Consider the following 15,506-nt stretch of genomic DNA (forward strand, 5'->3'; position numbering starts at 1 on the left):
GGGGAGTACAGCCTGGCCAGGCCGCAGAGGAAGACAACCAGTCCTGATGAGACCTGATAGGCTAGAGTTAGATAGAAGGGGAGGAGGTCCTCTCCTATCAGTAGATTAGGGGAAGGGCACGGGAGGAGAAGAGGGAAAGAGGGAGGAGATGAGGGAGGAGGCCACAGCCAGGATACAAATTAAATAAATTGTAATAAATGATAATAATTTAAAAGAAAATTAAAGGCACTATATGTGATGGTTTGAATGGAGGAAAGGAAAGAGGAGAAATGATCTATTTATATGATAATTTATAGTATGAAAAATAAAACATATTGAAAACATGTTTATTAACATTCTTTGTTTCTCTTGCTATATTAGAACACTGCCAACTTTTTCTTAAACTTTACACTATTTTTTTTGTTAATTGATTCACTTTGTATCCTGGTTGTAGTTCCCTCCCTAACATCCTCCCGGTCCCACTCTCCCTCTTCCTTCCCTATCCCTCTCCCCTAGTCCACTGATATGGCAAGTCCTCCTCCCCTACTGGCTGACCGTATCCTATCAGATTCCATCAGGACTGCATGGATCCTCTTCCTTTGTGGGCTGCTTAGATCACCTCACCAGGGAGAAGTGATCAAGGAACAGGCAACCAAGTTTATGTCAGAGACTGTCTTTTCTCCCCTTACTAGAGAATACATATGGAGACTGAGCTGTTTATGGGCTCAGATTGTCTGGATACCCTATGTCTTGAAGCATGCTATATGTCCACCTAACACAAACAGTTACGACAAACTATTTGTAAGCATATGCTTTATTACAAAGGACAAAACTAAAAAAGAAAATCATTCCTGAAAAATGTTGCATAAGCAGATTTTAGAACTGATTCTCTAAGATTATATCAGGATTTGGGTCAAACCAGCTCAAAAAGAGGTAAATATTTACAAAATAGCCAAGTCAGACAAGGAAAAAATAACATAGATGTGGACCTTGAAAATTAAAGAGGACAAGGAGGAGAATCAGGGGATTGCTCCAAACCACATTTTGCTTATCACATTTAGTCTTCCTAGAACTTTATAATGTAGAAACATAATATTTTTCATTTCATTTCTGAGGAACCTGAGATCTGAGATAAGTAGCATTAGGTAACTTGTAAAGCAGATGATGAAATCCTGCTAGAGTTTCAGATAGTTGCTCTGGTTTCCTGTCCTAATACTAATAATCAGATAAGACTGAGTGGCACCACCCCAATCTCTCTCCTCTTCCTTCCTCCCCCCTACTTCTTTTGTTTCTTCTGTCTCTGTATGTTTGTGTGTCTCTCTGTTTCTCTGTCTCCGTGTTAGTCTGTGTCTATCTGTCTCTCTCCCCAAGCAGGTGCACATGCACTCATGAGAGAGAGATCCTCCTTTCTCGAAGGCATATGTATATTGTTCAAAATCCCCATTCCTCTTTGTCAACACAATTCTTCATTTTACTTTTTTGGATCTGGGTGGATCATCACAGACACTTAATACTAAAACTCCAGAATCATGAGGGAGACTGACAAAAAATTTAGAATTTCTTTTAAAAAAGAAAAATACGGCTGCATATCAGAGTAATCTGAGAATTTATGAAAACCATACATTCATAAACCCTCTGAAGTCTAGTCATTTTTTAAATATTTTGTTTGGAGAATGTTCTGGAAATTTGTCATTAAATTTTCTTTTTCTAACAGTAGTATAGTGTTGTTGAAGGGGTATTTTTGCCTACCTGCTTTCCTTATTTTATTGCATGACTTAGCTTATTCTAATGACAAAAATCATTCTCATTTTATCTCTGAGGTCTTCTCATTATTCATTAAGCAAGCAAAATTATTTATTTTTAGTCTTTATTTGTATCTATGTGAATGCCTCTTTGTGAATTTTACTTTTGTGTGGTTGGCTGCAAATCTGAAAGAGGACATCGGACCGTCTCTAGCTGGGGCTTCAGGGGGTTGTAAGCTGCTTGATATAGGTGGTGGGAACCAAATTCGGGTCTTCTGGAAGTGAACCCCGAGTGATATTAACCTTTGAGCCATTTCTCCAGCCCCTAGCATTCAAAATTTTAATAAAGATGATGAGGCACTCAATGTGCCAAATTTTGAAATTGAAAAGAAAAAAAAATAAAGGAGCAGCTGTAATTTTGGGTGTTCTTTACTGATAGAGATATAGTGAACCGAAACACAGGTACAGAAAGTAGGAAAATGCCTTTTCCCTCCTTTTTAAATCCATTGGGATCACCTTTGGAGGACCTTGCTGTCTCCTGGCTTCCATCATTTTCTCTGGCTCTTACTTCAGGCAATTCTTCCCACACAGTCTGATGGAGGTTTTATTGACGTCATTTTATTTCATTTTCACAACAAGCCCAACAACGCAGAGAGGAGTGATGGTGAAGATAAGGAAACTGAGACTAAAGAGGGATTTAAAAGATTGTCCAAAGATACACACCTAAGTATCAGAAAGAGAATTTCAAACCACAGCTATTCAGCCTAGCGTCCAAAAGGGTACTCTCCACATGTTGCAAATTGCCAACAGTCAGAGGGATGTTTATCTCAGGAAACAAATACTGCAATCAATCCTTTGCAGAAGGAAATACCTTTGATTTCAAGATCATTGCCTAACATCAATAAGAGCAGTTCATTTCTTGCATAGTGAGCAATGAGCTATTTTACAGTGACTATAAAAAACAATTTAAAGTCAGGCACAGATCATTTTGCTGGCAAACATTTGCCTTGGCCCCTATTATGGGTCAGCCACAACTTGTGCTCGCTTCCCAGGAAGCGACTTTGCTTCCTCTCATTAGAATCCTTGCCTATAATCTCTGCAGTCGGCTGTAATAATTAAAGAAGAGCCTGTGAATTTGAGAGTGATAGGGATTCAGAAGGAGTTGGAGGGAGGGGAAGAAATTATATAAATGCAGAATTTATAGATGGAATTCTGAACACTTTAAATAAAAATTTTTTTGAGTTGGATCAAGAAACTGAAACAACCAACTAGAATACTGGAGTAAAATTAGACAGCAAAAAAAAAAAATCCACTTTTCACAATGTCATATTAGAGATGATACTGCCAAATTTTGCTAATTAACATTAAGGTTGAAACCATTATTTTCTGATTTAATATTTTAGTCAGGCTTTTCCATAGAAAGAAATATAAGTTCAATGGCAGGTAAGCAACTAATAATTGGAGAATAAACTTCACCAGAATACATGTAAAATGTCAGGTAAACACTAAAAGTACCTTTTTATCACTAGAGTTTGGGCAAAGGTCACTAACATAATGAACGTAATCTTGAAAATAATATTTTAAATTCAAATATCTGGTATCTCTATTTAATGATAACTGCAGGGTAAATAGTTGAGAGAATTATAAATATTGATTAATAGTGACCATATGGATATTGCGTGTGTGTCTGTGTGTCTGTGGTGTGATATAATATGTTTCAATTCTCTACCTCACGTTTTTATTTAGTTCTTTGTGATTACCTTTCCTATATTGTTATACTAACTCATAAAGAAATACACGTTATTTACCTCTAACATTAAAAAATAGGCCCAACTAACCTCTAATGTGTAATCTGTGTAATGAGTGCATGAGTATTTATTAGGAACGATTTGAATGTTTTTTCATTTGTATCACAGCATATACTTCATTTTGTATGAGAAAATATTAATGTTAACATAACATAGAAATATTTTTTTGTGTTTTCCAACCCAGAAGCAATTTTGAAGGCTTACAAAATAAATGCTAGAATAGAAGTGGTACCTAATAATCTCTGTAGGTGAGAGACAATCAGATGGAAGAAGGGGTTTCCCAAGTTTCAAGAATGTTGATAGTGAATGAATGAAGAAAGAGTATATAATGTGAAGAGGGACTAGATTAGATGAACTTTTCATTAAGAATAGGAATTATTTAAATGAATAGAAGGTTCCTGATTTGCCAACTATCTTATGCTACTACTCTGCAGTCCAGTATATTTTTGAAAAGATGAAGAAAACTATGTGAGGCGTTTTCTCAAAATTCACTGGCTAAGTTTTCCTGAAAAAGGGGGGGGGGGGGGGAGTGAATCTAATTATATAAGCCTAACCTTCCCATCTATCTTGAGTTCTTTTATCTGTGTACATAGTTTCTGATACCATGCTTTATGTAATTCACACTGACATTAATCCTTGCCCTTACAGAAAATATGACAAGACTCCAGACCAATAAGTTTTCCTTCATGACCACAATTTGGGAACTGGCTATACAGAATAACTCCCTGGGCTCCAAACACCGGTGCTACAGTTTCCTCTGAGCTCCCCACATGGTGTTATTTATGACTTTGACAAAACTGCCAGCCAGAAAGCCTTGATCTAGGAAGCTAAGTGATCCTGCTCTGTGTGCAGGGTAACGCACCCCACCTACCGCTCTGTTGCTGCAGGACTATATATCCAGAGCGATCAATGCAGTGTGAAGGATGGGAGGGAAAACACAGTGACAGAGCAATAACAGAAAGTGGTGGGAAATGTGACTGCTGAGTTTAGATTTTAGCTCTAACACTATCTAGTTGGGTGGCTGTGAAAAACTGCTTATATCTCCACATCTTAAACTCTTAAGGCTTCAATGCATTTAAAAAGAAAAATGACAATAGCTAAAATTGTTATCCTATCAAGATCAAAATCATAACTAAATCTTAAATAAATTCTTTTCCAAAATCACATCTTTTTTAGTTTTTAATTTGAATTTTTATTTATTTTTGATAATTTTATGCATATATACAATGACTCTTGATACTCACAATTTTGTACTCCCCTTTAACTCCCTCCAGATTTCCTCTATCACATCTCTCTCTTAACTTTATATTTCTGTGTAATTTTGTATTTCAATAACTTATATGTCAGCTTTTCACTGGAATTTTAATATTTGAGCAGAATTATTCACCAAAAAGAAAAAAAATAATTAACCTATATAGAATTGCATTAGGAGCAGACAAGGGAGGGTGCTACATCAGGGATACAAAGTTAATCAATTATAATAAATTAATTAATTAAAAAAGAAAAATGCAATTCCACTGTTAAAATATGGTTTATTGATTTTTTAATATATTTGTTACTAATAATTTGTTTTATTAAAATACAATAATGGATGAAATATAATTTTAATGGATACAATGATTTAATTGTTCCACATGAATCACAACATCTTCATCGAATTCAAATTAAGCAATTTAAAAGACTTTCAGTTGTATTAAAATAATAACAAAAATTTTATTGTTAAAGATTTGTGAATCTTAACGCTTGCACAAAATTTAAATTTTTACATTTTGTCAATTACACTTTGCTTTGTTTATTAATAAACTGAAATTTCTTAAACCTTAAACATTAACATCTGTGTATCAAAATACCGAAACAAAGCCCATTACTTTGTATACTAACTTAAATAGATTTGAAGAAAATAAAAACCCCAGTTACTAAATAAATAAATGACATCATAATGTCCATTAATTACTGCCAAAATACTTACTATATAAAAGTATTTCAACAAACATGATTGCCATTTATTCCAACAGAAGCAGTCATGCATGAGGTCAAGCATGTTCAGGCTCCAATTTGAGTGCCATATAAATGAAACAAAAATTGTTGTAACAGAGAGGAAGTTTTCTTCTGCATTACTGCGAACCCTGAAACACAAGAACCACACTCCTATTTGCTGCCAGAACCACAGGTGATTAAAATATTCTCCCAAATGTTCCTGTGAATGTAGTTTGAATTTCTGATATACAACCTTCCTTCCAAAAACTTCATGTATTTAGACTGATATTTGTCCATCTGTCTGAAATCTACCAACTGTGACTTGCTCCGTTTACTTCACTTATACTCCTTCCAGTCGCTGACATGAAATGGGATTCTTCCTGGCCAGAATGTTCAGGCACTTCATCCCAGACAAGTTGTTTCCTTACGTGAGTGACTCACGGTCTTTTTTGGATCTTGTGCCAAGTCAAGCCTCAGTCCTGGGTCTTCCACTGCTGCTGTGATCACACAGTACGTGTGACAAAGTGCCTCCATTCACAATCTGACCTTGATGTGCTGCTGAGGATTCCTGAATGTCTTCTTCCTTGCTCATAGCAATCTTCAGATGCCTTGTCACTGACAGGGGAGCTCAGAAGGCTAATTTTCCTTTCATTCTGAGATAGGCTGCATATGATATGTTATGTTGGGCACCAATCCCAGAGTTGGCATGCTCATTTATAATTCCTAGGCTTTTAATGGCCATGACCTCTTGATCCCAAATATAATGAGTGCCCATGGCCTGGAAGTGACCAACAGCTCTATTTAGGTATCTCTTCTATTATGATTTTGGTGAAATACCAACACTTATGTGAGTAGCACAGTCTACACAGATATGGAGAATGTTTGAAAATAATGTGTACAAGTATCTGTGGCCTATGAGCACAAACTCTCTTGATACTTTTTCCATTGGACTGACTAATGAACATACTGATGACTGCATTAGCTTACTTAAAGCACTAGAGTGAGCACAGATTATATAATCTGTTTTTTTTTTCATTTGTTCCAAAAGACAGCAAAATATACCTTGAAATGTTATTGTTAATCCCACTAATATTCTACAAAAACTTAAGAAATTACCCATAAACTGGTTATCCTAGGAAAATAAGAAAAAAAATTTGCTTTTGGTGGTTCTGGAATCCAAAAATCTGAAAGCAAGGTATCCAGGATGTTGGTTGTTTGGAAGGCTCTAAGGATGAAGCTGTCCCATGACTCTCTCTGATGTCCCCTGTTGAGGATTATCACTCTGACCTTCATTTGTTGTTGCATGACATCTCTTTATGCATGTCTGTGTGTCTCTGTCTTAGTCCAGTACATGTCATTTTAATTATTCATATTTGTCAAGACCATTTTTCTAAAAAGAGTTCCATGCTAAAGTTTCAAGTGAAAATAAACTTGAACATTAGTGATAATATTAGAGCATCTTGCTTGTAAAATTTCTGGGACATAATTAAGACTTAATAACTAGCAATTACTGGCATTTATGCTTTACAAAATTGGCCAGTTATCACTCAGTAATGTTCAAAAGTGCAGAGTGTGTAATAAAGCCCACAGCAATTTCCTATGTCAATGCATCTTTTCTTTACATCATTTTCTTCCCCAAACTACACATTTTAAGAGCAGGTCTCTGCAGTTGGCTCATGTCTTGTTCTTGTTTTTTTTCCTCTTCTGATGTCCATTTCATTTGCCTTTCTGAATGAGGATTGAGCATCTTACCCAGGGTCCTCCTTCTTGCTTAGCTTCCTTAGATGTACAGATTTTAGTATGTTTACCTTATATTATATGTGTTATAGCCACTTATAAATGAGTATAGAGGAACTCGGAAAGACTCTACCCTGCAGGGTATCAAAGCAGAGGCTAAGACTCAAAGCCAAACTTTGGGCAGAATGCAGGGAATCTTATGAAAGAAGAGAGAATTAGAAATATCTGGAGGGGACAGGAACTCCACAAGGAGGGCAAAAAAAAAAATCTGGGTATAGAGGTTCTTTCTGAGACTGATACTCCAACCAAGGACCATTCATAGAGATAACCTAGAACCCCTGCACAGATGTAGCCAGTGGCAGGTCAGTGTCTAAGTTGGTTCCCTAGTAATGGGAACAGGGACTGTCTCTGACATGAACTCAGTGGCTGGCTCTTTGATCACCACTCCCTGAGAGGGGGGAGCAGTCTTACCAGGCCACAGTGGAAGACAATGCAGACAGTCCTAATGAGACCTGATAAGCTAGAGTCAGAGGGAAGGGGAGAAGGACCTCCCCTATCAGTGGACTAGGTGGGGGGGCATGAAAGAAGAAAAGGCAGAGAGGGTAAGGTTGGGAGGGAATGAGGAAGGGGGCTACAGCTCAGAATACAAAGTGAATAAACTGTAATTAATAAAACTATAAATAAATTTTACAAAAATATCAGGGCTCAATCAATTAAATTCAGCCCTGAAATCAATTACTTTGTCCTAGTTTTTATAAGCCAGAAGAGTCCCCCTGAAATATAAGCAGAGAATTAGCAGATCTTTCTTGTGCCTGGAGTCAAATTTTTCAGCCAAACTGTTCTTTGCTCTAATAATAGATTTCCAAGTGTTTCATTAGAAAAGGGAGGATCCAAGGCTGCTTCAAATTAAGCTGTGGGTTTTCTGTTTGTTTTAATTACATGTTCTGTTCTGCTAGGTCTTAGTGGAACCAGTGGCTGCTAGTTCTCTCTGCTACTTTCAAAAGATTATGAGTGCAAAAATCAGAATTCTAATATTTCTTACCCATAGGGATCTCCAGAGGGAAAAACAACTTTCCCCTGGAGTTACCTGTGACTTCTAGGAAATAGGAAGGTAAAAACCTGGGGACCCTGGTGCTTCCTCCAGAAATGGCTCATTCTTTATCTCCTTGGACTAACAATCATTCTCCTTTACAAATCATTCCCTGGTTTGTTACTTAAGTCTTTCAAATAAGTAATAGATTTTTTTTTTTCCAATGCAGTTTATTCAGGAACATTGAACAATCCTCGGACCCCGGGGAAAGCCAGCCCACAGCTTAAATAGCCTCTGGGTAGCCAACCCAGGCGTGCCACGGGGGCAATGCAGATAGGTCCACATACATAGAAGCAAGCCAGATCCTCGGCCTTAGCCAAATGTGGAGTTGTTCGTGACAGAGAGCACTCACCATCGGGAAGGTGGAAGGCGGAAACCAGCTCCATCTTTAAGGCATAGCATTCCGCAGCTCTCTACAGTTCCCCCTTTTTGTTTTAGACGCATCAGGCAAGAGTAGAGGTCTGATCTCTGATATTAGAAATAAATTGGGACTTTGTACAGATGTTCATTTAGGTGTCATCCACCCAAAGAGCATCAGACCCGTCCAATACCTTTTTCTCAGAGGCGGGACCTGGGGCATCAACCCGCATGCAATCAGACATGCTCTTCTCTGGGTCCAAAGCGGCTGACCCTGAGTGCAGTTAAACAAGTACTGATAGCTTATTCCAGCTCAGTTCTTTCACACACAATAACAGACGAGCCTGGAGGATGAACAAGGCAGGCACGGATGAATGCAGTATGGAATAGCCAAGGAAATAGAGTGCTATGGGACTAACAGGAACTGTGGTGAGGTGTAGAAGTGGGGCAGGGGTTGTTCAATGAGTCTGAACTTTAAAGTGATGTAAAATGGTTAAGTCCTATGGACATGATGCACAGTACTGTGCCTACTTCTGAGAACATTGCACGATGCTGAAACATTTACCGAGGACAGATTTTATGTAAAGGGTTTTCATCACAACATAAATGAAATTTGTTTCTAATTTTTTGCTCAATTCTTTCACATAAGTTATTGATTTTTATATAAACTTAAAAAATATTGATGGCTTATTCTAGTTCAGTGTCATTGCACATGGAATAACAATGCATTGTATGAAATAATGGAATATGTAATAATGACCACAGCAGGAGTTTTATTGCCAGTCATCAATAATGGTAGCTTTCAAGTTGCCTTATTTCATTTTAATGATGGAGTAAAACTTATTGTTGTCATGTGTCAAACAATGGAATGGAATGGAATGGAATGGAATGGAATGGAATGGAAAGGAAAGGAGGGTTGCTAAGTGACCTTACCCTGTCATACAACTAGTGAATTTCAAGCCCTGTGCAAATGCAGGCAGGTCAGAAGGCCAGAATGTAGGCAAGAGCTGAAAGAAAGAAAGACAGCTATAAAACAGAAATGCATGTCCCTCTTTACCTTGCAAAGCCGTGGGAGCTGAAGAGGTGGCTCAGCATGAGAGCACCTGCCGCTCTTTCAGGGGACAGAGTTCTCGGGGTTTGCTTCCCTGCACCTGTGCTGAATCACTTACAACAAGATCTCCAACTCCAGGGGATTTGACACCCTGTGGACTGTCACGTGCACATACTCACAAACAGATACACACACGAAGATAATACATCTTTTAAAATATTAAATGGAGACAAGTAGCGTATATCGGGAGAAACTGTTCAAAGGATATATAAAAGATGAACCAACAAAAGATAAAAGTTCATTTTGGAAAATGAGTGAAATGGGTGGAAAGATTATGGCCCGTTAATTCATACGGTCTTGTTTTGGATCGGCCAAGGCAGGAGATACTCAAGAAGAAGCAGTTGAATATAACTTTTGTTATTTCCTTGCTTTGCTAAGGAAGCACATCTGTCCTGTGTTACATGATTGGAAGACTTTGTGACAAAAATAAAGATAAATGTTTTTCCTACAAAATCTCTTCCTTTAAATCTAGACAGACCATAAGAAAGAAACACTCCACAGATCTCAACCATGCTTTGTCATCCTTCATGCTCATTTTTCCCTTTCTTTGCTTTGCTCCTGAATTGTCTCATGATGTAATGCCTATAATTGAACTTGAAGGACAATATCTGACAACCCACTGACCATTCTTGAAAAAAATATAGACTCCAACCTTAAAAGTATTTTTATAGACTCCTATATTATTTTAAAATTTATTTTTGATATTCAAATGGCTGTGCTTTAAATTATGAGAAACAAATAAAATAATACAATTTAATTACATTCAAGTTGCTGTATTTGAAACTTGAAAAAACAATAAAAATTATTATACTTCTAGTTATTAAAAAAAATGTCAGCATGTTGAAAAAATAAATCTTTCTTCATATTATGAAAACCAGACACTACTGAAGAAAAACACTGTGCAGAAATTATGTAACATCTGTAGGTCTTCTTATGGAGTCCTTGACCCCTTCCACCTCAATCGATCATTTCCCCAACTCTGCTGTTTTGTCCTATTGACAGTGTCCTTTGCCTTGCAGAAGCTCGTCAGTTTAATGTGGTCCCATTTGTTAATTGTTGATCTTAGTACCTGAGCTGTTGGTGTTTTGCTCAAGAAGTTGTTTCCTGTGCAGCCAAAGAGCATACATGGACTAGTCCTAGGCCCCCTGCACATATGTAGCAGATGTGCAGATTGTTTTTTATGTGGGTCTCGAACAACTGGAGCAGGGGCCTTCCTGGCTTTGAGTTCAGCCTTTGCATCTACTTCCCTTAACGGGGCTGCCTTTTCTGGCTTCAGTGGGAGAGGATGTGCCTACTTCTGCAGAAACTTAATGTACCGAGAAAGTTTGGTAGCCGTGAAGGACCAACTTTTTCTCTGAGGAGAAAGAAAGGGGAGAATCGGGGTGGTAAGAGATTGGGGTACTGGGAGAAGAGGGGGGTTATGATCAGGATGTAAAGTGAATTATTATTATTTTTTAGTTTAAGAATTACTTCCATGTCCTTAAGGTGCTCTTTCTACATCCTTACATTATATTATAACATACATAAAATACCTTTATGTTTGAAGATAATGCAGAAGACCTGCATACTATGTTGTCATCTTAGCACCAAGGCTATAGATGTCTGGTATCGTGTCTATTATTACCATCTGGAGCGCTGTCCAGTAAAAGACTAGGGTTATGAGATGATTAGTAGTTAAAATGTTCCTAACTGAGTAAGTTCAACACTTTTGAAGTGCCTGTTACATTCTGAATATCTCATACACACATCTTGATAGATGAGTCTTTTCTGATGTGTCTCCACGGAATTGTTGAAATTAATTTAACCACTCAGGTATTAATATTATATAACATAAAGAAAAATATGCGCAAAAACTATAAGAAAATTTTATAGAGCTGAACGTGAAAGAACAGCAAATCTCCTGAGTGTCAGAGACCTATACAGGGATATTAGCAGTCGGTCTCTGAAGGGTGAAAAAAATTATAGAAGTATTAGTAGACAAGTGCTTGGAATGATGGCGGATGCCTACGGTTCCAGACCTCAGGAGTTTGCAGATGGAGGATGACAAGTTAAAGGCAGCCTGGGCTACGCAGTGAATTTTAGACTACCACGGGGTGAACAGTGAGAGCTTGTCTCCCGACATTGCATATGTGATTACGAGAAGACGTTCTAGACTGATTTGGAGAGTCAGAGGCTGCCCAATTCCAGGGAAGTAGTTTTCTCCGTTCACTGACCCATACGCCAGTTATCTATGGAAACACATAAGCACATCTGAAAGTATGTTTTGCCATTTTCTTAATTTAGTCATGTTGTCCCCCAAAATTAATTATCAAACTAGATGAGCCAAGGTGGAGTACATATAGGATGGATCATAAAGAGGAAGGGGCACAGCAGAAGCGCTATACTGAGGAAAGGAAAACCACAACCAGTCAGTTATTCTGGAAATTAAGAACATTATTACAGATAATCTCTTTATCAGCATTCATCAGGAGAATATGGTTCCTTAAGGATCTGTGCTTAATTTCTTAATGGCAGAGATATCCAAAGGAGCCAAAGGTTTGTGTAAACATTTTGTTACTGTATGCTTGCCAGGAGGAAACATATATATGTTTATATATATATATATATATATATATATATATATATAAAACATTTTATGATAAAAAAAAAACAAAATAAAAAGTAAACAGGTACAGAAAAAAAAAGCTTTTTAAGTGAGGTTTTTGTCTTTTTGATATAAATAAAAAATAGTTGTCAGGAGCCACAAGGATTTGAATAACTTCTACATCGCTCCAAAAGTATTTTTGTGTTTGTATATTAATTTATCCAGACATCAGTTCACTAGGGAACAACAATAACTTCTGTAATGTCATGACAAGTATGTAACAAAGCTGCACCCTTATTGTGTTTAAATATCCCAAGTAAATATAGTTAAATTTTAAACATTCTAAAATAATCTCAGTACTTGCCTTATTACAAATGACCTTTCCCAGCAGGAGAAGACAAGATAATTTCATGTCTCATCATTTCTCTTTTCTCCATTTGTGATGGCCACAAAATAAAAATGAATTAATCATCGTGAGTTGTTAGCATATGTAGTTCCATGTAATTGTCACAACATGTCACAAATATAGACAAATACGCCTTTGAATTAACTGCTTTCTGGCTGCCAGGGTCGTAATAATTCAGACACACAAGCTGTTGATAGCATATTGCCTAGCCTTCTGGTATTCAAACTAATCATACCAGTCTTGTCAGGCCAAACATCTTTTGATCATTATTGTAATTTTAGAAGGGTGGAGAAAGAAGGTAATTTTGTTTGGCTTATAGAATTGGAAAGTGTAGATATTGTAACTTTAAAATTAGGAATTCAGGGAGAAGTCTTCATATGACATTGACAGTTTCTCAGTAATCGATGATTAAACACTGGGATAAGACTGATGAATTATGTTATCAAATAAAATTATTAGCTTAACTACATCTGTTTTCTAGTAACTGTACTGCAATTTCTAGACAAAGCAAATATATTTTGAGATGACCAACTAAATCTCCACTTAAAAATTATTCTACTATTACAATAATTCAACAATATATTTGCAAAAAAATGTGTTTGACACCCACATCTTCATTAACTTTGGGAAACAATTTCATATCTTTTACAAGTGTAAGCTGATTTTAATATTTGAAAATGATTTTATTCTGTGTTTCACATGTATGTACAATGTGTACTGATCATATCTATTTATTACTGCCACAATCCAACCCCCCCAGTGTTTCAAAGCCTACCTTCTTCTCAAACGGAATGTCTTCTTTTAAATAACTCCATGAGTGCAATTAATGCTGCCCACATGCAAAGGGATGTGTATTCTTCTCTGGACCATGAGAAGCCCACCCTAGTCATGGCCAAGTCTCCAGAGGAGAGAGGCTTTTGCTCCTCATCAGCCTGAATTTTATATCTTGACAAAAAAAAATCCCTATCTTAGACTGTCGATTAAACAATGTATAATTTAAAGCACTATTTCTGAAAAGAACTCTTCATTCTTGAAGTAAATGAAAATTATTCACCAACCAATAGGCTTTGTCAAATGAGATACTCAGCCTATATGTACTATTAAAAGAAACATGTAAAACTGTCTTCTGTCATCACTTCACAGGACTCTAAGCTATGAGTGATTAGTCCCCAAACTAAACTAGCTTCTTTGTTTGGGGAAATTGTAGCTGAAATATGGGTTCAGTTGAGTGGCATTTATCTGATATGAGATGCCTTTCATGAAAATTTTCAATCTTAGATAAATTTTTAAATAAAGAGTAGATAATGTTAAATAGTTTAAGTATTTCAAAATAAGATTGGATGCTTTCCCACAGTATTGTTTTAAGCTGTACACTGGAGACACTTAAAAAATAGTGTTCTTGGTGACATAATAACTAAGAGTACCTTTATGTTATGACATGACTTGATATTTCTAAGTTTTAGTAATCGACAATCAGATTTTTCACTTTTAGAAAACTTCTTCCATTATTTATTTGTTTGGATACCATTGATTTTTAAGTGCTTCAGGACTGATGAGGTTTAGTTATGTTATTTAAATAAATAATTTCAGCCAAGAACCTGATAGAAGAAATAAGGATATTACATTGTTTCTGCACAGTCTTAAATTTAAGCTTTTCTTCAGTAGTGTCTGGTTTTTATAATATGAAGAAAGATCTATTGTTTCAACATGCTGATGTTTTTAATCATTAGAAGTATAATTATTTTTATTGGTGTTTCAAATTTCAAACATAGCTACTTGAATGTAACTACAATTGTAATATTTTTGTTTTTCATAATTGAGAGCACAGCCATTTGATTATCAAAACATTTTTAAAATAATATAAAAAACAAAAAATAAGTTTTAATGTTGAAATCTATATTTTTTCACTCATTTGAGTAGTATTTAATAACATACTAGTGTTCAGTAAATATTCACTGAATAAATATGCTAATTAATAATTGGTTTTCATGAATGGAGAGTACCTTCCCCTACCATGAACATTATTCTGTAGTGGTTGAGGCTCTAGGAAATACCATCTCGATTGCTCCGTGTTCAATCAGTTTGTGGACAGCAACCAGTAACAATGAAGAGAGGTGAACACCAACCCTGCTATAATCCCATCAATCTGTAATGGTGACTGACCTGCAAGATATGCCAGTACAATCATTGCACAAAGCTAGTGGGAGTGACCAACAGATATCTAATTTAAGGCTTGCTTCATGAGATGGAACCCATACCCAACAATGATTGGGTGGACAAAAACCTGAGACTAGCTGGGGCAGGAGACCTAGAGGAAAACAAAGCAATGCAACAATAAATTCACTCATAACAACATTCTGCTCTACTCAAAGATCAGTGCCTTGCTCAGCCATCCTCAGAGAAGCTCCCTCCTGCAGCACATGCGAACAAAGACAGAAACTCACAACCAGACAGTGGTCAGAGTGAGAGACCTTGAAACACTCAGTCCTAGATAGTGCATCTCCATCAGAGCTTAGAAAGCCCCATAGAAGAAGAGGTAGAGATTGCGTAAGAGGCAGAGGGGACGTCGGACACCAAGAAAACAAGGCCTTTAAACACAGTAGATATGATCTCACAGAGGCTGTGACGCCCTGCAAAGGGCCTGGATAGGTCTGCAACAGAGAAGGTCCTAGAGCTGAAAGAAGTGGAAACATGCCTCCATCCCTAACCAAAAAG

This window comes from Meriones unguiculatus, chromosome 3 (genome assembly GCF_030254825.1).
Source record: "Meriones unguiculatus strain TT.TT164.6M chromosome 3, Bangor_MerUng_6.1, whole genome shotgun sequence".
Taxonomy (NCBI): domain Eukaryota; kingdom Metazoa; phylum Chordata; class Mammalia; order Rodentia; family Muridae; genus Meriones; species Meriones unguiculatus.